Genomic DNA, 21,755 nt, shown 5'->3' with positions numbered 1-21,755 from the left:
GGATGAACCAAAATGCCAGACACTTCCTGTCACTGCTCCAGCACCACCTGTCTCCCCTCCACGTCTTTACCATCTGTGCAGCTTCCTGCTGTCCCTGGACCCTCACAGGTGATCGCTCCACCTGGAGCCTCACAGATGGGTTCTAACCTCCCAATACCTGCAGCCCAGCCTCGACCCACTCAGACACAGTCACCCGTTCAAGCTGGGCCTGGTACCACACTCCAGTACAGACAGAGAGAAAGAAGACACACGGGATCCTTTGAAGAAAATGCAGTAAAGACAGGAAGCCCCCATCACATTGTCAGTGTTTCAGTGACTGGCATTGTGAAGAGACTGAGACAAAGTCAGTTATGAATGGAGGGCTGAGTTGGAGCAGAGGGGGGCAGGATCCTGGGGGTGGACTGTCTTTAGGAGGCTGAGGTGTCTGGTGGTCTTGGTGGACCCTCTGCATCTCAAGCTGAGACCACAGAGTCCTGTGTTCTTGAGTCATTGTCTATAGTCTCTGTTGTTGGAGAGCTCAGTGTGGTCCCTGATGGTCTAGTGGCTAGGATTCGGCGCTCTCACCGCCGCGGCCCGGGTTCGATTCCCGGTCAGGGAATGAGTTATTTAGAGGTTGAGGGAGAGGTGATCAGGTGGTCCACATGATGGTGGAGGTGATGAACTGTGAGTCCATCATGGCTCCACTCTCACCCCCATTGTAGTGTTCTTGGTTCACTCTGCCATGGCCCCATGTTGAAGGGTGACTGTCTCATTCAGGTTTGACTCTATTAAGTCACTGACTCCTGCAAGGACAAACTGTAATCCTCCTTCGTAGCTTTGGTTCCTTGCAGCACAGAAAGTCTGTTCATTGATGTAGGAACTGGAAAACTTAGAGCTCCGTTCCTTCGTTCCTTCCTACACTGAGCAGAACAAACACAGAACAGAGAGCAGTTCCTCCTACAGTTCTCAGAAAGTCTGAGGGCACCAAAGAAAGGAGGGAAATGCAATCAATGTTGAATTATTTTACATTTCTGATATTTGATCAAAGATAGAACTTAATAAGCGTCCATCAACCTGCAGGACAAACTCCTTCACTGTGTGGGAGGTTCAGAGTCCCTGGTTTGATTGCAGCTTTGACCTGAGCAGGTGTTCATCCTCATCTCAGTAACAGGGGACACTTTATCACAGCAGTGGACAAACATCAGCATTCATCACCCAGCAGCTCCTCTGATCAACAGACCAAGCTGAAGTATTCTGAGAAGGAGGGCATGGATCCCTCTACCTCTCACATGCTAAGCTAGCACTCTACCATTGGAGCTAAGTCCCCTTTTGAGCTTCCATTTGAGTTTTCTGTTCCCATCTCTATGGTAACGGTCAGTTTTGACCCACATCTTCAATCAGCTGTAAAATTCACTAAAAACAATTTTCTATCATCCAAGTTGTTTCCATCTCTTGGTTTCCTTGTTAGGCTTCCTTATCCATGGAAATATTGATTTGAATATTTTGTTGTGGGCCTCTGGACCTTTTTTTAGTCAGTAAACCCTCGATTTCAATTAAAAAAATGATAAAATGAACCTTTGGGTTTGGCATAAAAGTCTTTTTTTCAGCAACAGAACTTTAATATAAACACTAAATGAAAAGCAGAACAGGCCAGAACACAAACTCTGCTCTGCCGTCCTTCCTGGTTACTGGGCATGGACTGCTGGAAGGGGCATTTTCCTCAGAAAGGGACAAGACGTTCATCCACTCTCACCTCTGGCCCTGGGTTGAATGTTGGTGCAAGGAGCTGCACCCATCTTTCCCAGACATCCCCAATGGGGGCAAGCTTGTCAGTTCTTGCTCCGGTGTCTCTGTCGTCAAATCTGAGGACTCTTGATGTTCGTTGAAAGTTCTGAAGTGGCCTTGTGGCCCGGAAAATATTTCTGCCTGTCGATGCGTCCCAGAGACGATCAGTGGCCTCACTGCAGGATCTGAACACTCCAGGAAGAAGAAGAACACCAATAGAAGCATCCAGGTGTCCCTCATCAATGTCTTTCCACTTGTCACCATGGACTTTTTTTTCCTTTGAGGTTTGTCACAGCAATGCTGACTCTTTTTAGTGACAGTGGCATGAACAGAACCATCAACCATAAACAGCTCCAAACATGTCTTGATGTCAGTGCCTCTCGTCACAGCAAACCTTGTGATTCCAGGGCTCATTTTGATGACATCAGCAGCAGCTGCCCTGCCATGTACATCAGGAGACACTGAGCTCCAGCCAATGTTCCCTCTAGTTTTTCATGTGTCTGGTTATCCTCACAAGCTCCCTGAGCTCACTGAGAACCACTGTGAGCACCGTCTGAGGTAGGACCTGCATGGAGGGCAGAGAGAGAGAAGAATCAGGGACAAGGATCTGTCGGTTTGCTGCTTTATGAAAATATTGTAAATGATTATTATTCTTCATAATATTGTTTTAGTAACCTGCTTAGGAGTTGTGAATGATGCAGAGTCCATGGGAAACAGCTAATGCTGTGGTACCCCCCCCCCCAAGTTACTGTACAAACCTCAGAAACCTTTTGCCATAATAAGACAAGATGTTGTTATAGAGATGTAAAGATAAATCTATAGAGATGTACATGTATATAGATGTAGTCAAGTCAAGTCAGTTTTATTTGTATTGAACCAAATCACAACAAAGTTCTCTCATGACTCTTTACTAGTAGAGCAGGTCCAGCACCAAACTCCTTCAATGAACCTCCACCCAACAGTTCTCCACCAGCAGCACATCCTTCAACAGTGGTGACAAAAACCTTCCTTTTAACAGGCAGGAACATCGAGCAGATCCAGGATCAGTGGGGACGGCCTTCTGCTTTGACCGGTTGGGGGGAAAGAGAGCAGGAGAGCGGGGCAGAGACAAAGACAGAGAATGGAGGAAGACAGATATACAGAAGGAAAGAGAGGGACAGAGATAAAGAGAGAGAGAAGGGAAGAGACTGATGGACAGACGATGAGCAGGTGGAGCTACGGGTGGCAGCTTGAGCCTCTTCAGGTCTGCAGCCTCCTCCAGCAGCACCGACATCTGGGATGAAGGGAGAGGGAGTTAGTGACACATCTGAGTATGATTTATAAATGACAAATAAAGGAGGACAGAGAGGAGTAGAGAGAAGCCCAGTGCACCATGGGAGATCCCCCAGCAGCCTAAGCCTATAGCAGCATATCTAAGGGCCACCCTAAGCAGCCCAACTATAAGCCTGATCAAAAAGGTTGCTCTTAAAGGTCGAGAGGGTGTCTGCATCCTGGACTGAAACTGGGAGACGGTTCCACTGGAGGGGAGCCTGATAGCTGAAGGCTCTGGCTCCCAGTCTACTTTTAGAACTCTAGGAACCACCAGTAACCCTGCATCCTGGGAGCGAAGGGTTCTAGCTGGATAATAGGGGACTAGGAGCTCTGTCAGGTAGGAAGGAGCCTGACTGTTGAAGACTTTGATGGTAGAAGGACAATTTAGAATTCTATTCTGAATGTGATAGGGAGCCATGCAGAGAAGCCAGTACAGGAGTACTGTCTACTAGTTCTAGTCAACACGCGGGCCGCAGCGTTCTGGACCAGCTGGAGAGTTTTCAGGACCTACTTCTTCTTTTGGTCACAGGTTTGAAGATACCTGTGGAAGTGAAAGGAAAGGCTGTGAGAGCCACACCTCTCCAGTGACCTGGGACATGATGGCAGTGGTGGGATTTGAACCCACGCCTCCTTAGAGACTGGAGCCTTAATCCAGCGCCTTAGACCGCTCGGCCACACTACCTCACTGTGCTGCTCTCTGAGTTGGTCTGCTAAAGGCATGTTGAAGAGGAAGTAACAATGATATCAAACTTATTCTGAAGGGGGACCCCTTCCCTCCACGGTCACAGGAAGTGACAACAGCGCTGCTAGAAGCAGGAAAGAAATGGTAAAAGGACTCAATTTGTACAGAGCCTTTCTACCTCAGCAGCACTCAAGGAGCTGAACAATGTCCTCTCATTCACACACACTCACACACTGATGCTGAAGGCTGCCATGCAAGGAGCCAACCTACTCATCAGAAGTATTTAGGGGTTCAGTCTCTTACTCAAGGACACTTTGACATGGTCACTGGAGAAAGTGAGGATCAAACCAGCTACCCTTTGGTTGCCAGACGGCCACGCTACTCCTGAGTCATATGACCTGGATAAGATGGTGAACTACAGCTGATCGCCATGCTAGCAAACCCTCTTTTGTTTGGTTTGGTTGTTGTTTAGTGACTGTGGATGAATACACAGGAGAAGTTGAGCATAAATTTGTGTTCCCTGTTCACTTGAATATCTGCAGGAGTGTGAGGTGGAAATAATACTTGGAGGAGAATGAGAGTTCAGTCTCAGCGCTAAGACCTGTGCTGACACTAAAACATGTCAGCCCACAGAACAAAGATGGCAGTCCTCTGGGAAAGCAGGTACACCACACATACATGAAGAAACCCTACAGGAAACAAATATGTTGCCAGAGACTTTTACTCTGTTTTTGTTGTTTACCCAAGTACAGGATTGGAGGGAGACTGATGGTCGCTGTTTGGGTTATTGGAAAACAAGGAGGCTGTGGGTTCAAGCTGGATTCTCAGAGACTATTTCCCCAACCTCTACAATGGCATCTACACTGTCATCCAGTCACGTGACTGAAGTCATCCAGTCGCGTGACTGAAGTCATCCAGTCGCGTGACTGAAGTCATCCAGTCGCGTGACTGAAGTCATCCAGTCGCGTGACTGAAGTCATCCAGTCGCGTGACTGAAGTCATCCAGTCGCGTGACTGATGTCACTTGGCAGGACTCTCATTGCCGTCTCATTCTAGAAAAGAATCCAGACTCCACCTGTGGCTCCATGATAACTGATGGACCTCTGGTTGGAGGCTGGACGATGATGTTTGGACTGGAAGGAAAACTCCTTGTCCAAATTCCATTGTGTTCAAGTTTAAAGTCCCACAATAAGAAGTAGCTGAATCTGACAGGTGAAGGTTTGGAACTACAAGATGGTGATGTTTTCTTGACTTGATGCTCTGACTGTCAGGGTGGATGACAGCTTCTTCTGCTGCTGCATCTGAGTGGCTATGATTGGAGGTTTTACCTCCCAAGGTTGTCTGGTTCCAGGGGAAATTCTAAAATTCCAGTCCCCAACCTGGGCTGTTCTGAAACTCTTCTCCTGAATCACTCCTGAGCTGCAGCAAGAACAAATACCAGTGCCAACCAGATCAACTTCATGGCTGCTAACAGCCTCAGACACTTGACTTCCATCAATCTGGAGCCAAGAAGGCCCTCACCTGTGGTTCTCCTCCAGGAGGGTCCAGGTTCTGCCATTGTGGCTCCTGGTGCCACTGCCAGAGAGCCTCAGCTGCACACTGCAACATTTCAACAGGAGATTGACATTCCTTCAAATGTCCTGACATCTGATTCCAATGGTTCTGTTCCATATTTATATTTTAAAATAAATCACACAATGAAAGCTGCCTCAGCTGCTTTAAGAGAGAAAACAAGCTAAGAGGTCTGAAACCAGTAAAATATGCTTTTCTGTGTGCAAACTAGTGAGGGGCATGGAAGGATATTTTACCACCAATACAGAACCCAGACTTTAGTCATGTGATGAGATGGAGACTCTGATTATGAAGTTAATGGACAAAATGTGAATTGAAGGATGAACACAAATGGGTTTTTGAACCAAACACATTTCTTCAGCAGACTTTGATCCAACATTGAAGTTAGAGTTTGGTGGCTGCTCCATGTTGGAGGAAACCAGGCGATGTTGGACCATCACAGGGAAGCTCCTTTGCCTCCTCTGCTGCCAGTTCAACCACTCACTCCCATCAGTGGAGAGCAGCTTCAACTGGGTTTGGAATGTACCACTGTGGATGCATGGGAATGTGGAGAAAATGTCCTTTGTCAGAAGTGGGATTCGAACCCACGCCTCCAGGAGAGACTGCGACCTGAACGCTGCGCCTTAGACCGCTCGGCCATCCTGACAGACACTGACAGTTGCAGACTGAATTAATTCACTGACAAAGTAGAATTTTTTTCCACAGGAGCTACTGGCTCCTTAGTTGTTGCATTTATTGTTAACATTAAACACACAGTCTGTGTTCATGGCAGTAAGAAATGAACCAGAACATTAGAACCACATTGCATCTCTTGATCAGTTTGTTACATGGGACACATTCCAGACAGGAAGGTCCCACCAAGACTTGAACTGGGATCACTGGATCCAGAGTCCAGAGGGCTCACCATTCCACCATGGAACCAAACACAAGGAGGAGGTTCCTCTAAATACCACTTGACATCACCTGCAATCAACCTGTTGCTATTTGGAGGTTCATCTTGCTCTTGTTCCAGACTACATTGGCAAAAGGATCATGAACCACAAGGAAATCATGGAACTCCAGATTTATTCAGGACTTTCTAACTCCATCATATGACCTGGGAGCAAAGACTGGCCAGGCCTTCTTTAATTTATCAGTTAATTACTGCTTCAACAAACATGCCACTTAATTAAGTTACCAGAATTTCTCTCATTGAAAAACCCACCAGCCTGATTTCTTGACACGACATGAAAAATTCTCCAAGAACCCACAGTTGGGTGGAAAGATACCAGGTTAACCAGGAGGAGTCCTGTTCCTGAACCATGGATGGAACAAAGTCCACTGGAAAACTCAGCAGTTCCTGAGTGCCAGATCCATCCGGGAGCTTGGGTCTCCCCTTGACTGTGGTGATCCATGAGATCAAGGAGGACAGAGGAAAGAAGGATCCTGTTGGAGATCTCCTCCCTTCTTCCTCCACTTCACTACTACTTGGATGTCAGGAATATGAGGTACTTTACTCAAATGAGGTATTAGGAGTTTCCTGTTTGACAAGAAGGAAGTCAGAGGTTCATACCTCACTTGTTGGTGGTGCCCTCAACCTGCTGAGAGCATCACTTAGTTCTCTACAGAGAAACATGGCAGCTCTGCTGAAGGCTGCAGGAAACCTGCTGGAACTGAGACTTGGACTCAGGTCACTGGATTCAAAGTCCAGGGTGCCAACAGGTCCACCAGGGCATCTGTGCTTTACTTACCGTGTAAAAAGGACCACAGTGGTCGTCTGGTTTTAATTTAACAAACAAATACGGTTGAAAACTTTGAGACAGAGACACAGGGCTCTTATTTGAAGGACCATGGGATGGGAAATATCCCAGACCTCTGAGATCAGAGCGTTCACTTTGATCTCAGGGTCGTGACTTTGGGGGTTCTTCCTTTGGTCTTCAAATACTTGTGTTTTTATTGGCAGAACTTTCAACTTGCATGCAAAAAGAGAATCACAGTCAATGGAAACCCAGCAGACAGTGTTTATTTCTAATAAATCAGACAATCGCACAAATGAGAATGAAAGGAAAAAACAATAAAATGTTTTAAAATCCTTCTCCACTCTAAAGCTTTTTGAAGTTCATTTGAAGGTTCAAAGGTGGTGGTGAGGAGGTCACCCTGATCCTCCCTGTCGTCACTGCCGGGATTCTTTCTTCTGGTGCTGTGGTTCTTCTGATGAAGGGGGCGTGATGTTTGCTGTCTCAGGCTCCACCAAATGTCCTCTTTAGGACGCCACAATGTGGCCTCTTCACTGCTCCATCTTCCCTGCATCGGAGACACCAGGGTTCCTCCTGGTGCCGACCCCATTGTCCTTCGACCCAATGGTGCGGCCATGGATCCTCAGAGGAGGCTGGGATCCTTCTTCTCATCAGAGCCACAGTTTTTCCTGGAGGGAACAACAGGAGCTTTGTTGTAATGTTTTGCTCGGTGTTTCCTGCTCAGAGCGTCAGGATCTGTGACGCCATCTTGTGGTAGGGGGTCATCATCTTGTTGTGTGGTAGTGGATTCATTGATCTGCTGTTTCAACACATTCAAGTTCATTATCCTACAAGTCAAAGTACATTTGGTGTGGAGTTTTAGTTTCTGGCCTCAATCATAACGTGTGCCTTTCTTCTTCATGAACATTTCTCAGCTTTGTAAGTTTACCTCAAAACCTCAAAATAATGCTACAGTGATGTCGGAAGAATTGCTAATGAACTCAAAATGATGCGACAGTGATGTAGTGAAAGTTGCTAATAAACTCAAAGTGATGCTGACAGTCGTGTCGTAAGAGTTGCTACGAACCTTTAAATAATGCAACAGTAATGTAGTAAGAGTTGCTACAAACCACAAAATAATGCTACAGTGATGTCGGAAGAATTGCTAATGAACTCAAAATAATGCTAACAGTGATGTAGTGATAGTTGCTTCAAACCTCAAAATAATGCGACAGTGATGTTGGAAACATTGCCAATGATCTCAAAATGATGCGACAGTGATGGAGTAAGAATTGCTAATGAACTCAAAATGATGCTAAGAGTAATGTAGTGATAGTTGCTAATGATCTCAAAGTGATGCTAACAGTAATGTAGTAAGAGTTGCTACGAACCTCAAAATAATGCGACAGTGATGTCGGAAGAATTGCTAATGATCTCAAAATGATGCGACAGTGATGTAGTAAGAATTGCTAATGAAGTCAAAATGACGCTAACAGTGATGTACTTAAAGTTGCTAATCAACTCAGTGATGCTTAAAGTAATGCAGTACGTGTTTCGAACAACCTCAAAGTGATGCTGACAGTCATGTAGTAAGAGTTGCTACGAACCTCAAATAATGCGACAGTGATGTCAGAAGAATTTCTAAAGATCTCAAAATGATGCGTAAGTGATTTAGTAAGAATTGCTAATGAACTCAAAATGATGCTAAGAGTAATGGAGTGAACATTTCGAATAACCTCAAAGTGATGCTGACAATCATGTAGTAAGTGTTGCTACGAACCTTAAAAAATGCAACAGTAATGTAGTAAGAGTTGCTACGAACCTCAATTTAATGCTACAGTGATGTCGTAAGAATTGCTAATGAACTCAAAATGATGCTAACAGTAATGTAGTGATAGTTGGTAATAAACTCAGTGATGCTTACAATAATGTAGTAAGAGTTGCTACGAACCTCATAATAATGTGACAGTGATGTCAGAAGAATTGCTAATAAACTCAAAATGATGCTAACAGTAATGGAGTGACAGTTGCTATAAACTCAGTGATGCTTTCAGTAAAGAAGTGAAAGTTTCGAATAACCTCAAAGTGATGCTGACAGTCATGTAGTAAGAGTTGCTTTGAACCTCAAAATAATACGACAGTGATGTTGGAAGCATTGCTAATGATCTCAAAATGATGCGACAGTGATGGAGTAAGAATTGCTAATGAACTCAAAATGATGCTAAGAGTAATGTAGTGATAGTTGCTAATGATCTCAAAGTGATGCTAACAGTAATGTAGTAAGAGTTGCTACGAACCTTTAAATAATGCAACAGTAATGTAGTAAGAGTTGCTACGAACCTCAAAATAATGCGACAGTGATGTCGGAAGAATTGCTAATGATCTCAAAATGATGCGACAGTGATGTAGTAAGAATTGCTAATGAAGTCAAAATGACGCTAACAGTGATGTACTTAAAGTTGCTAATCAACTCAGTGATGCTTAAAGTAATGCAGTACGTGTTTCGAACAACCTCAAAGTGATGCTGACAGTCATGTAGTAAGAGTTGCTACAAACCTCAAATAATGCGACAGAGATGTCAGAAGAATTTCTAAAGATCTCAAAATGATGCGTAAGTGATTTAGTAAGAATTGCTAATGAACTCAAAATGATGCTAAGAGTAATGGAGTGAACGTTTCGAATAACCTCAAAGTGATGCTGACAATCATGTAGTAAGTGTTGCTACGAACCTTAAAAAATGCAACAGTAATGTAGTAAGAGTTGCTACGAACCTCAATTTAATGCTACAGTGATGTCGTAAGAATTGCTAATGAACTCAAAATGATGCTAACAGTAATGTAGTGATAGTTGGTAATAAACTCAGTGATGCTTACAATAATGTAGTAAGAGTTGCTACGAACCTCAAAATAATGTGACAGTGATGTCAGAAGAATTGCTAATGATCTCAAAATGATGCGACAGTGATGTAGTAAGAATTGCTAATGAACTCAAAATGATGCTAACAGTAATGGAGTGAAAGTTTCGAATAACCTCAAAGTGATGCTGACAGTCATGTAGTAAGTTTTGCTACGAACCACCCTTTTCCGGCTGAGGACCATGGCCTCAGACTTGGAGGTGCTGATTCTCATCCCAGCCGCTTCACATTCGGCTGCAAACTGTCCCAGCAAGAGCTGGAGGTCGTGGCCCGATGGCGCTAAGCGGACTACGTCATCCGCAAACAGCAAAGACGACATCCTCCCGCCACCAAACTCAACCCCCTCCACCACCCGGCTGCGCCTAGAAATTCTGTCCATAAAAGTTATGAACAGAACCGGTGACAAAGGGCAGCGTTGGCGGAGTCCAACCCTCACCGGGAACAAGTCCGACTTACTACCGGCCACACAGACCAGACTCTCACTCCTCCGGTAGAATGGCCGAATGGCCCTTTGTAAAGGGCCATCCACCCCGTACTCCCGGAGTACCCCCCACAGTATGCTCCTGGGAACACGGTCATAAGCCTTCTCCAAGTCCACAAAGCACATGTGGACTGGTTGGGCAAACTCCCATGCCCCCTCCAGCACCCTTGCGAGGGTGAAGAGCTGATCCATAGTTCCACGGCCAGGACGAAAACCACACTGCTCCTCCTCAATCTGAGGTTCGACTATCGCACTGACCCTCCTCTCCAGTACCCTGGCGTAGACCTTACCAGGGAGGCTGAGAAGTGTGATCCCCCGATAGTTGGAACACCCCTCTGGTCCCCTGTCTTAAAGACGGGGACCACCACCCCGGTCTGCCACTCCAAAGGCACTTCCCCCGATGTCCACGCAATGTTGCAGAGACCTGTCAGCCAAGACAGCCCCACTACATCCAGAGCCTTGAGATACCCAGGGCGGATCTCATCCACCCCCGGGGCTCTGCCACCGCGGAGTTGTTTAACTGCCTCGGCGACTTCTGCCCCTGAGATTGGACGACCCCCCCCCCAAGCATTCCCCAGACTCTGTCTCCTCCACGGAGTACGTGCTGGTGGGATTGAGGAGTTCCTCAAAGTATTCCTTCCACCGCCCAATTATCTCCCCAGTTGACGTCAGCAGCCTCCCACCCCCACTGTAAACAGTGTGGGCAAGTTGCCGCCTTCCCCCCCTGAGGCGACGGACGGTTTGCACGAACCTTTTTGGAGCCGACCGATAGTCGTTCTCCATGGCCTCACCGAACTCTTCCCATGCCCGAGTTTTTGCTTTGGCGACCGCCACAGCTGCACACCGTTTGGCCTGCCGGTAGCGGTCAGCTGCCTCTGGAGACCCACAGGCCAGCCATGCCCTGTAAGCCTCCTTCTTCAGCCTGACGGCTCCCCTCACCTCTGGTGTCCACCAGCGTGTTCGAGGATTACCCCCGCGGCCGGCCCCAGCAGCCTTGCGGCCACAGCTCACAGCAGCCGCCTTGACAATGGCAGAGCGGAACATGGCCCATTCGGACTCAATGTCCCCCACTACCCCCATGATGTGATCAAAGCTCTGCCGGAGGTGGGAGTTAAAGATCGTTCTTACTGGTTCTTCTGCCAGGCGTTCCCAACAAACCCTCACTACTCGTTTGGGCCTGCCAGGTCTGCGCGGCATCTTCCCCTGCCATCTGATCCAACTCACCACCAGGTGGTGATCAGTTGACAGCTCAGCTCCTCTCTTCACCCGAGTGTCCAGAACATGCGGTCGCAGGTCAAATGATACGACTATAACATCGATCATAGACCTGCGACCTAGGGTGTCCTGGTGCCATGTGCACCGGTGGGCATCCTTATGCTCGAACATGGTGTTCGTTATGGCCAAACTGCGACTTGCACAGAAGTTCAATAACTGAACACCACTCGGGTTCAGGTCGAGCCTGCCGTTCCTCCCAATCACACCTCTCCAGGTCATGCTGTCGTTGCCCACGTGAGCGTTGAAGTCTCCCAGTAGGACAATGGAGTCCCCAGCCGGGGCACCATCCAGTACCCTTCCCAAGGACTCCAAAAAGGGTGGGTACTCTGAACTAGTTTTCGGCGCATATGCGCAGACCACAGTCAGGACCCGTTCCCCGACCCGAAGGCGCAGGGAAGCAACCCTTTCGTCCACGGGGGTAAACCCCAACGTACAGGCAGAGAGTCGAGGGGCAACCAAAAAGCCCACCCCCACCCTCCGCCTCTCACCCGGAGCAACTCCAGCAAAAGAGAAAGTCCAACCCCTCTCAAGGACTCGGGTTCCGGACCCAGAGCTATGTGTGGAGGTGAGGCCGACTATATCTAGCCGGTAACACTCAACCTCTTCCACCAGCTACAGCTCCTTCCCCACCAGAGAGGTAACGTTCCATGTCCCAAAAGCCAGCTTCCATGTCTGTGGTTCAGACAGCCGAGACACCCGCCTGAAACTGCAACCCAAACCACATTGCACCGGACCCCTCCGGTTCCCCCGATGAGTGGTGAGTCCAAGGGAGGACGTGCCTGTGTCTCCTCTTCGGGCAGGGCCTGGCCGGGCCCCACGGACCAAGGCCCGGACACCAGGCGCTCGCCTTCGAGCCCCCACCCTGGGCCTGGCTCCAGGGCGGGGCCCCAGTGCCCCTCCGGGCAGGGTACATGTAGCACTTGCTGGATGTTCCATGAAGGGTCTGTTGAACCGTTCTTTGTCTGGCCCTTCGCCTAGGACCAGTCTGCCTAGGTTGACCCTACCAGGGGAAAAATGCCCCCGACAGCATAGCTCCTAGGGTCACTAGGGCACTCAAAATCCTCCACCACGGTAAGGTGACGGTTCCAGGAGGAGTAAGAGTTGCTACTAAACTCAATTTAATGCTACAGTGATGTCGTAAGAATTGCTAATAAACTCAAAATGATGCTAACAGTAATGGAGTGATAATTGCTAATAAACTCAAAGTGATGCTGACAGTAATGTAGTAAGAGTTGCTACGAACCTTTAAATAATGCAACAGTAATGTAGTAAGAGTTGCTACGAACCTCAAAATATTGCGAAAGTGATGTTGGAAGAATTGCTAATGAACTCAAAATGATGCGAACAGTAATGGAGTGAAAGTTTCGAATAACCTCAAGGTGATGCTGACAGTCATGTATTAAGTGTTGCTACGAACCTCAAAATAATGCGACAGTAATGTCGTAAAAGTTGCTACGAACCTCAAAATATTGCGAAAGTGATGTCGGAAGAATTGCTAATGAACTCAAAATGATGCTAACAGTAATGCAGTGATAGTTGCTAATAAACTCAGTGATGCTGACAGTAATGTAGTAAGTGTTTCGAAAAACCTCAAAGTGATTCTGACAGTCATGTAGTAAGAGTTGCTTCGAACCTCAAAATAATGCGACAGTGATGTCAGATGAATTGGTAATGATCTCAAACTGATGGGACAGTGATGTCGTAAGAATTGCTAATGAACTCAAAATGATGCTAACAGTAATGTAGTGATAGTTGCTCATTAACTCAGTGATGCTTACAGTAATGTAGTAAGTGTTTCGAACAACCTCAAAGTGATGCTGACAGTCATGTAGTAAGAGTTGCTACGAACCTTAAAATAATGCAACAGTAATGTAGTAAGAGTTGCTACGAACCTCAAAATATTGCGAAAGTGATGTTGGAAGAATTGCTAATGAACTCAAAATGATGCGAACAGTAATGGAGTGAAAGTTTCGAATAACCTCAAGGTGATGCTGACAGTCATGTATTAAGTGTTGCTACGAACCTCAAAATGATGCGACAGTGATGTCAGAAGAATTGGTAATGATCTCAAACTGATGGGACAGTGATGTCGTAAGAATTGCTAATGAACTCAACATGATGCTAACAGTAATGTAGTAAGTGTTTCGAAAAACCTCAAAGTGTTGCTGACAGTCATGTACTAAGAGTTGCTACGAACCTTAACATAATGCAACAATAATGTAGTCAGAGTTGCCACGAAACTCAATATAATGCGACAGTAATGGATTAAAGTTGCTACGAACCTAAAAATATTGCGACAGTGATTTCGGAACAATTGCTAATGAACTTAAAATGATGCTAACAGTAATGTAGTAAGTGTTTCGAAAAACCTCAAAGTGATGTTGACAGTCATGTAGTAAGAGTTGCTACGAACCTCAAAATAATGCGACAGTGATGTTAGAAGAATTGCTAAAGATCTCAAAATGATGCAACAGTGATTTAGTAAGAATTGCTAATGAACTCAAAATGATGCTCACAGTAATGGAGTGAACGTTTCGAATAACCTTAAAGTGATGCTGACAGTCATGTACTAAGAGTTGCTAAGAACCTCAAAATAATTCGACAGTGATGTAGTAAGAATTGCTTATGAACTCAAAATGATGCTAACAGTAATGTAGTAAGAGTTTCGAACAACCTCAAAGTGATGCTGACAGTCATTTAGTAAGAGTTGCTAATGAACTCAATTCAATGCTACAGTGATTTCGTGAGAATTGCTCATTAACTCAAAATGATGCTAATAGTAATGGAGTGATAGTTGCTAATAAACTCAAAGTGATGCTGACAGTCATGTAGTAAGAGTTGCTACGAACCTTAAAAAAATGCAACAATAATGTAGTAAGAGTTGCTGCGAACCTCAAAATAATGTGACAGTGATGTCAGAAGAATTGCTAATGATCTGAAAATGATGCGACAGTGATGTAGTAAGAATTGCTAATGAACTCAAAATGATGCTAAATGTAATGGAGTGAACGTTTCGAATAACCTCAAAGTGATGCTGACAGTCAAGTAGTAAGAGTTGCTGCGAACCTCAAAATATTGCGACAGTGATGTCGGAAGAATTGCTAATGAACTCAAAATGATGCAAACAGTAATGTAGTGATAGTTGCTAATCAAGTCAGTGATGCTTACAGTAATGTAGTAAGTGTTTCGAACAACCTCAAAGTGATGCTGACAGTCATGTAGTAAGAGTTGCGACGAACCTCAAAATAATCCGACAGTGATGTCAGAAGAATTGCTAAAGATCTCAAAATGATGCGACAGTGATGTCAGAAGAATTGGTAATGATCTCAAACCGATGGGACAGTGATGTCGTAAGAATTGCTAATGAACTCAACATGATGCTAACAGTAATGTAGTAAGTGTTTCGAAAAACCTCAAAGTGATGCTGACAGTCATGTACTAAGAGTTGCTACGAACCTCAAAATAATGCGACAGTGATGTCAGAAGAATTGCTAAAGATCTCAAAATGATGCGACAGTGATTTAGTAAGAATTGCTAATGAACTCAAAATGATGCTAACAGTAATGGAGTGAACGTTTCGAATAACCTCAAAGTGATGCTGACAGTCTTGTACTAAGAGTTGCTACAAACCTCAAAATAATGCAACAGTGATGTCGGAAGAATTGCTAATGATCTCAAAATTATGCGACAGTGATGTCGTAAGAATTGCTAATGAACTCAAAATGATGCTAACAGTAATGGAGTGAAACTTTCGAATAACCTCAAAGTGATGCTGACAGTCATGTCGTAAGTGTTGCTACGAACCTCAAAATATTGCGACAGTGATGTCGGAAGAATTGCAAATGAACTCAAGATGATGCTAACAGTAATGTAGTGATAGTTGCTAAGAAACTCAGTGATGCTTACAGTAATGTAGTAAGAGTTTCGAACAACCTCAAAGTGACGCTGACAGTCATTTAGTAAGAGTTGCGAATGAACACAATTCAATGCTACAGTGATGTCGTGAGAATTGCTCATGAACTCAAAATGATGCTAACAGTAATGTAGTGATAGTTGCTAATAAACACAAAGTGATGCTGACAGTAATGTAGTAAGAGTTGCTAGGAACCTTAAAATAATGCAACAATAATGTAGTAAGAGTTGCTACGAACCTCAAAATAATGTGACAGTGATGTCAGAAGAATTGCTAATGATCTCAAAATGATGCGACTGTGATTTAGTAAGAATTGCTAATGAACTCAAAATGATGCTAACAGTAATGGAGTGAAACTTTTGAATAACCTCAAAGTGATGCTGACAGTCATGTAGTAAGAGTTAATACGAACCTCAAAATAATGCGACAGTAATGTAGTAAAAGTTGCTACGAACCTCAAAATATTGCGACAGTGATGTCGGAAGAATTGCTACTGAACTCAAGATGATGCTAACAGTAATGTAGTGATAGTTGCGAAGAAACTCAGTGATGCTTACAGTAATGTAGTCAGAGTTTCGAACAACCTCAAAGTGATGCTGACAGTCATTTAGTAAGAGTTGCTAATGAACTCAATTTAATGCTACAGTGTTGTCGTGAGAATTGTTCAACAACTCAAAATGATGCTAAAAGTAATGGAGTGAACATTTCAAATAACCTCAAAGTGATGCTGACAGTCATGTACGAAGAGTTGCTACGAACCTCAAAATAATGCGAAAGGAATGTAGTAAAAGTTGCTACGAACCTCAAAATATTACGACAGTGATGTCAGAAGAATTGGTAATGACCTCAAAATGATGCTAACAGTAATGGAGTGAACGTTTCGAATAACCTCAAAGTGATGCTGACAGTCATGTACTAAGAGTTGCTACGAACCTCAAAATAATGCGACAGTAATGTAGTAAAAGTTGCTACGAACCTCAAAATATTGCGACAGTGATGTCGGAAGAATTGGTCATGATCTCAAAATGATGGTAACAGTAATGGAGTGAACGTTTCGAATAACCTCAAAGTGATGCTGACAGTCATGTAGTAAGAGTTGCTGCGAACCTCAAAATATTGCGACAGTGATGTCGGAAGAATTGCTAATGAACTCAAAATGATGCTAACAGTAATATAGTGATAGTTGCTAATCAAGTCAGTGATGCTTCCAGTCATGTAGTAAGTGTTTCGAACAACCTCAAAGTGATGTTAACACTCATGTAGTAAGAGTTGCTACGAACCTCAAAATAATGCAACAGTGATGTCAGAATAATTGCTCAAGATCTCAAAATGATGTGACAGTGATGTCAGAAGAATTGGTAATGATCTCAAAATGATGCTAACAGTAATGTAGTGATAGTTGCTAATCAAGTCAGTGATGCTTACAGTCATGTAGTAAGTGTTTCGAACAACCTCAAAGTGATGATGACAGTCATGTAGAAAGAGTTGCTTTGAACCTCAAAATAATGCGACAGTGATTTAGTAAGAATTGCTAATGAACTCAAAATGATGCTACAGTGATGTCGTGAGAATTGCTCATGAACTCAAAATGATGCTAACAGTAATGTAGTGATAGTTGCTAATAAACTCACAGTGATGCTGACAGTGATGTAGTAAGAGTTGCTACGAACCTCAAAATAATGTGACAGTGATGTAAGAAGAATTGCTAATGATCTCAAAATGATGCGACAGTGATTTAGTAAGAATTGCTAATGAACTCAAAATGATGCTAAAAGTAATGGAGTGAACGTTTCGAATAACCTCAAAGTGATGCTGACAGTCATGTAGTAAGAGTTGCTACGAACCTAAAAATAATGCTACAGTAATGTGGTAAAAATTGCTACGAACCTCAAAATATTTTGACAGTGATGTCGGAAGAATTGCTAATGAACTCAAGATGATGCTACCAGTAATTGAGTGATAGTTGCTAAGAAATTCAGTGATGCTTACAGTAATGTAATAAGAGTTTCGAACAACCTCAAACTGATGCTGACAGTCATTTAGTAAGAGTTGCTAATGAACTCAATTTAATGCTACAGTGATGTCGTGAGAATTGCTCAACAACTCAAAATGATGCTAACAGTAATGTCGTGATAGTTGCTAATAAAGTCAATGTGATGCTGAAAGTCATGTAGTAAAAGTTGCTACGAACCTCAAAATATTGCGACAGTGATGTTGGAGGAATTGCTAATGAACTCAAAATGATGCTAACAGTAATGTAGTGATAGTTACTAATCAACTCGGTGATGCTTAATGTAATGTAGTAAGTGTTTCAAATAACCTCAAAGTGATGGTGACAGTCATGTAGTAAGAGTTTCTACGAACCTCAAAATAATGCGACAGTGATGTCAGAAGAACTGCTAAAGATCTCAAAATGATGCGACAGTGATGCAGTGATAGTTGCTAATAAACTCAGTGATGCTGACAGTAATGTAGTAAGTGTTTCGAAAAACCTCAAAGTGATTCTGACAGTCATGTAGTAAGAGTTGCTATGAACCTCAAAATAATGCAACAGTAAAGTAGTAAAAGTTGCTTCGAACCTCAAAATAATGCGACAGTGATGTCAGATGAATTGGTAATGATCTCAAACTGATGGGACAGTGATGTCGTAAGAATTGCTAATGAACTCAAAATGATGCTAACAGTAATGTAGTGATAGTTGCTCATTAACTCAGTGATGCTTACAGTAATGTAGTAAGTGTTTCGAACAACCTCAAAAGTGATGCTGACAGTCATGTAGTAAGAGTTGCTACGAACCTTAAAATAATGCAACAGTAATGTAGTAAGAGTTGCTACGAACCTCAAAATATTGCGAAAGTGATGTTGGAAGAATTGCTAATGAACTCAAAATGATGCGAACAGTAATGGAGTGAAAGTTTCGAATAACCTCAAGGTGATGCTGACAGTCATGTATTAAGTGTTGCTACGAACCTCAAAATGATGCGACAGTGATGTCAGAAGAATTGGTAATGATCTCAAAATGATGCGACAGTGATTTAGTAAGAATTGCTAATGAACTCAAAATGATGCTAACAGTAATGTAGTGATAGTTGCTAATAAACTCAGTGATGCTTAGAGATATGTAGTAAGTGTTTCGAACAACCTCAAAGTGATGCTGACAGTCATGTACAAAGTGTTGCTACGAACCTCAAAATAATGCGACAGTGATGTCAGAAGAATTGCTAAAGATCTCAAAATGATGCGACAGTGATGTCAGAAGAATTGGTAATGATCTCAAAATGATGCTAACAGTAATGGAGTGAACGTTTCGAATAACCTCAAAGTGATGCTGACAGTAATGTAGTAAGAGTTGCTACGAACCTTAAAATAATGCAACAATAATGTAGTAAGAGTTGCCACGAAACTCAATATAATGCGACAGTAATGTATTAAAATTGCTACGAACATCAAAATATTGCGACAGTGATGTCGGAAGAATTGCTAATGAACTAGAGATGATGCTAAAAGTAATGTAGTGATAGTTGCTAAGAAACTCAGTGATGCTGACAGTAATGTAGTAAGAGTTTCAAACAACCTCAAAGTGATGCTGACAGTCATTTAGTAAGAGTTGCTAATGAACTCAATTCAATGCTACAGTGATGTCGTGAGAATTGCTCATGAACTCAAAATGATGCTAACAGTAATGTAGTGATAGTTGCTAATAAACTCAAAGTGATGCTGACAGTAATGTAGTAAGAGTTGCTACGAACCTTGAAATAATGCAACAATAATGTAGTAAGAGTTGCTACGAACCTCAAAATAATGTGACAGTGATGTAGTAAGAATTGCTAATGAACTCAAAATGATTCGACAGTGATTTCGTAAGAATTGCTAATGAACTCAAAATGATGCTCACAGTAATGTAGTGAACGTTTCGAATAACCTCAAAGTGATGCTGACAGTCATGTAGTAAGAGTTGCTACGAACCTCAAAATATTTCGACAGTGATGTCGGAAGAATTGCGAATGAACTCAAAATGATGCAAACAGTAATTTAGTGATAGTTGCTAATAAACTCAGTGATGCTTCGAGTAATGCAGTAAGTGTTTCGAACAACCTCAAAGTGATGCTGACAGTCATGTAGTAAGACTGGCTACGAACCTCAAAATAATGCGACAGTGATGTCAGAAGAATTGCTAAAGATCTCAAAATGATGCGACAGTGATGTCAGAAGAATTGGTAATGATCTCAAAATGATGCTAATAGTAATGGAGTGAATGCTTCGAATAACCTCAAAGTGATGCTGACAATAATGTAGTAAGAGTTGCTACGAACCTTAACATAATGCAACAATAATGTAGTCAGAGTTGCCACGAAACTCAATATAATGCGACAGTAATGGATTAAAGTTGCTACGAACCTAAAAATATTGCGACAGTGATTTCGGAACAATTGCTAATGAACTTAAAATGATGCTAACAGTAATGTAGTGAACGTTTCGAATAACCTTAAAGTGATGCTGACAGTCATGTACTAAGAGTTGCTAAGAACCTCAAAATAATTCGACAGTGATGTAGTAAGAATTGCTAATGAACTCAAAATGATGCTAACAGTAATGTAGTAAGAGTTTCGAATAACCTCAAAGTGATGCTGACAGTCATTTAGTAAGAGTTGCTAATGAACTCAATTCAATGCTACAGTGATTTCGTGAGAATTGCTCATTAACTCAAAATGATGCTAATAGTAATGTAGTGATAGTTGCTAATAAACTCAAAGTGATGCTGACAGTCATGTAGTAAGAGTTGCTACGAACCTTAAAATAATGCAACAATAATGTAGTAAGAGTTGCTGCGAACCTCAAAATAATGTGACAGTGATGTCAGAAGAATTGCTAATGATCTGAAAATGATGCGACAGTGATGTAGTAAGAATTGCTAATGAACTCAAAATGATGCTAACAGTAATGGAGTGAAATTTTCGAATAACCTCAAAGTGATGCTGACAGTCATGTAGTAAGAGTTGCTGCGAACCTCAAAATAATGTGACAGTGATGTCAGAAGAATTGCTAATGATCTGAAAATGATGCGACAGTGATGTAGTAAGAATTGCTAATGAACTCAAAATGATGCTAAATGTAATGGAGTGAACGTTTCGAATAACCTCAAAGTGATGCTGACAGTCAAGTAGTAAGAGTTGCTGCGAACCTCAAAATATTGCGACAGTGATGTCGGAAGAATTGCTAATGAAGTCAAAATGATGCTAACAGTAATGTAGTGATAGTTGCTAATCAAGTCAGTGATGCTTACAGTAATGTAGTAAGTGTTTCGAACAACCTCAAAGTGATGCTGACAGTCATGTAGTAAGAGTTGCAACGAACCTCAAAATAATGCGACAGTGATGTCAGAAGAATTGCTAAAGATCTCAAAATGATGCGACAGTGATGTCAGAAGAATTGGTAATGATCTCAAACCGATGGGACAGTGATGTCGTAAGAATTGCTAATGAACTCAACATGATGCTAACAGTAATGTAGTAAGTGTTTCGAAAAACCTCAAAGTGATGCTGACAGTCATGTACTAAGAGTTGCTACGAACCTCAAAATAATGCGACAGTGATGTCAGAAGAATTGCTAAAGATCTCAAAATGATGCGACAGTGATTTAGTAAGAATTGCTAATGAACACAATTCAATGCTACAGTGATGTCGTGAGAATTGCTCATGAACTCAAAATGATGCTAACAGTAATGTAGTGATAGTTGCTAATAAACACAAAGTGATGCTGACAGTAATGTAGTAAGAGTTGCTAGGAACCTTAAAATAATGCAACAAGAATGTAGTAAGAGTTGCTACGAACCTCAAAATAATGTGACAGTGATGTCAGAAGAATTGCTAATGATCTCAAAATGATGCGACTGTGATTTAGTAAGAATTGCTAATGAACTCAAAATGATGCTAACAGTAATGGAGTGAAACTTTTGAATAACCTCAAAGTGATGCTGACAGTCATGTAGTAAGAGTTTCTACGAACCTCAAAATAATGCGACAGTGATGTCAGAAGAACTGCTCAAGATCTCAAAATGATGCGACAGTGATTTAGTAAGAATTGCGAATGAACTCAAAATGATGGTAACAGTAATGTAGTGATAGTTA

The 21,755-nt window shown here is 42.9% G+C and overlaps 2 non-coding genes across 2 annotated transcripts; one reads left to right on the top strand and one right to left on the bottom strand.

Moving 5' to 3' along the window:
• Positions 1 to 526: 526 nt before the first annotated feature.
• Positions 527 to 598, top strand: trnae-cuc (transfer RNA glutamic acid (anticodon CUC)). The gene has a single exon. It is a non-coding gene; the product is annotated as a tRNA-Glu (tRNA).
• Positions 599 to 3,675: 3,077 nt separating this feature from the next.
• trnal-aag (transfer RNA leucine (anticodon AAG)) lies at positions 3,676 to 3,757 on the bottom strand. The gene has a single exon. It is a non-coding gene; the product is annotated as a tRNA-Leu (tRNA).
• Between the last annotated feature and the right edge of the window lie 17,998 nt (positions 3,758 to 21,755).

The sequence above is a fragment of the Aulostomus chinensis genome, chromosome 1 (genome assembly GCF_037954235.1).
Source record: "Aulostomus chinensis isolate RoL2024-O1b breed Wild chromosome 1, RoL_Achi_v1.0, whole genome shotgun sequence".
Classification (NCBI taxonomy): domain Eukaryota; kingdom Metazoa; phylum Chordata; class Actinopteri; order Syngnathiformes; family Aulostomidae; genus Aulostomus; species Aulostomus chinensis.
The sequence above is the reverse complement of the archived record's forward strand: the minus strand, read 5'-3'. Positions and strand labels throughout refer to the sequence as shown.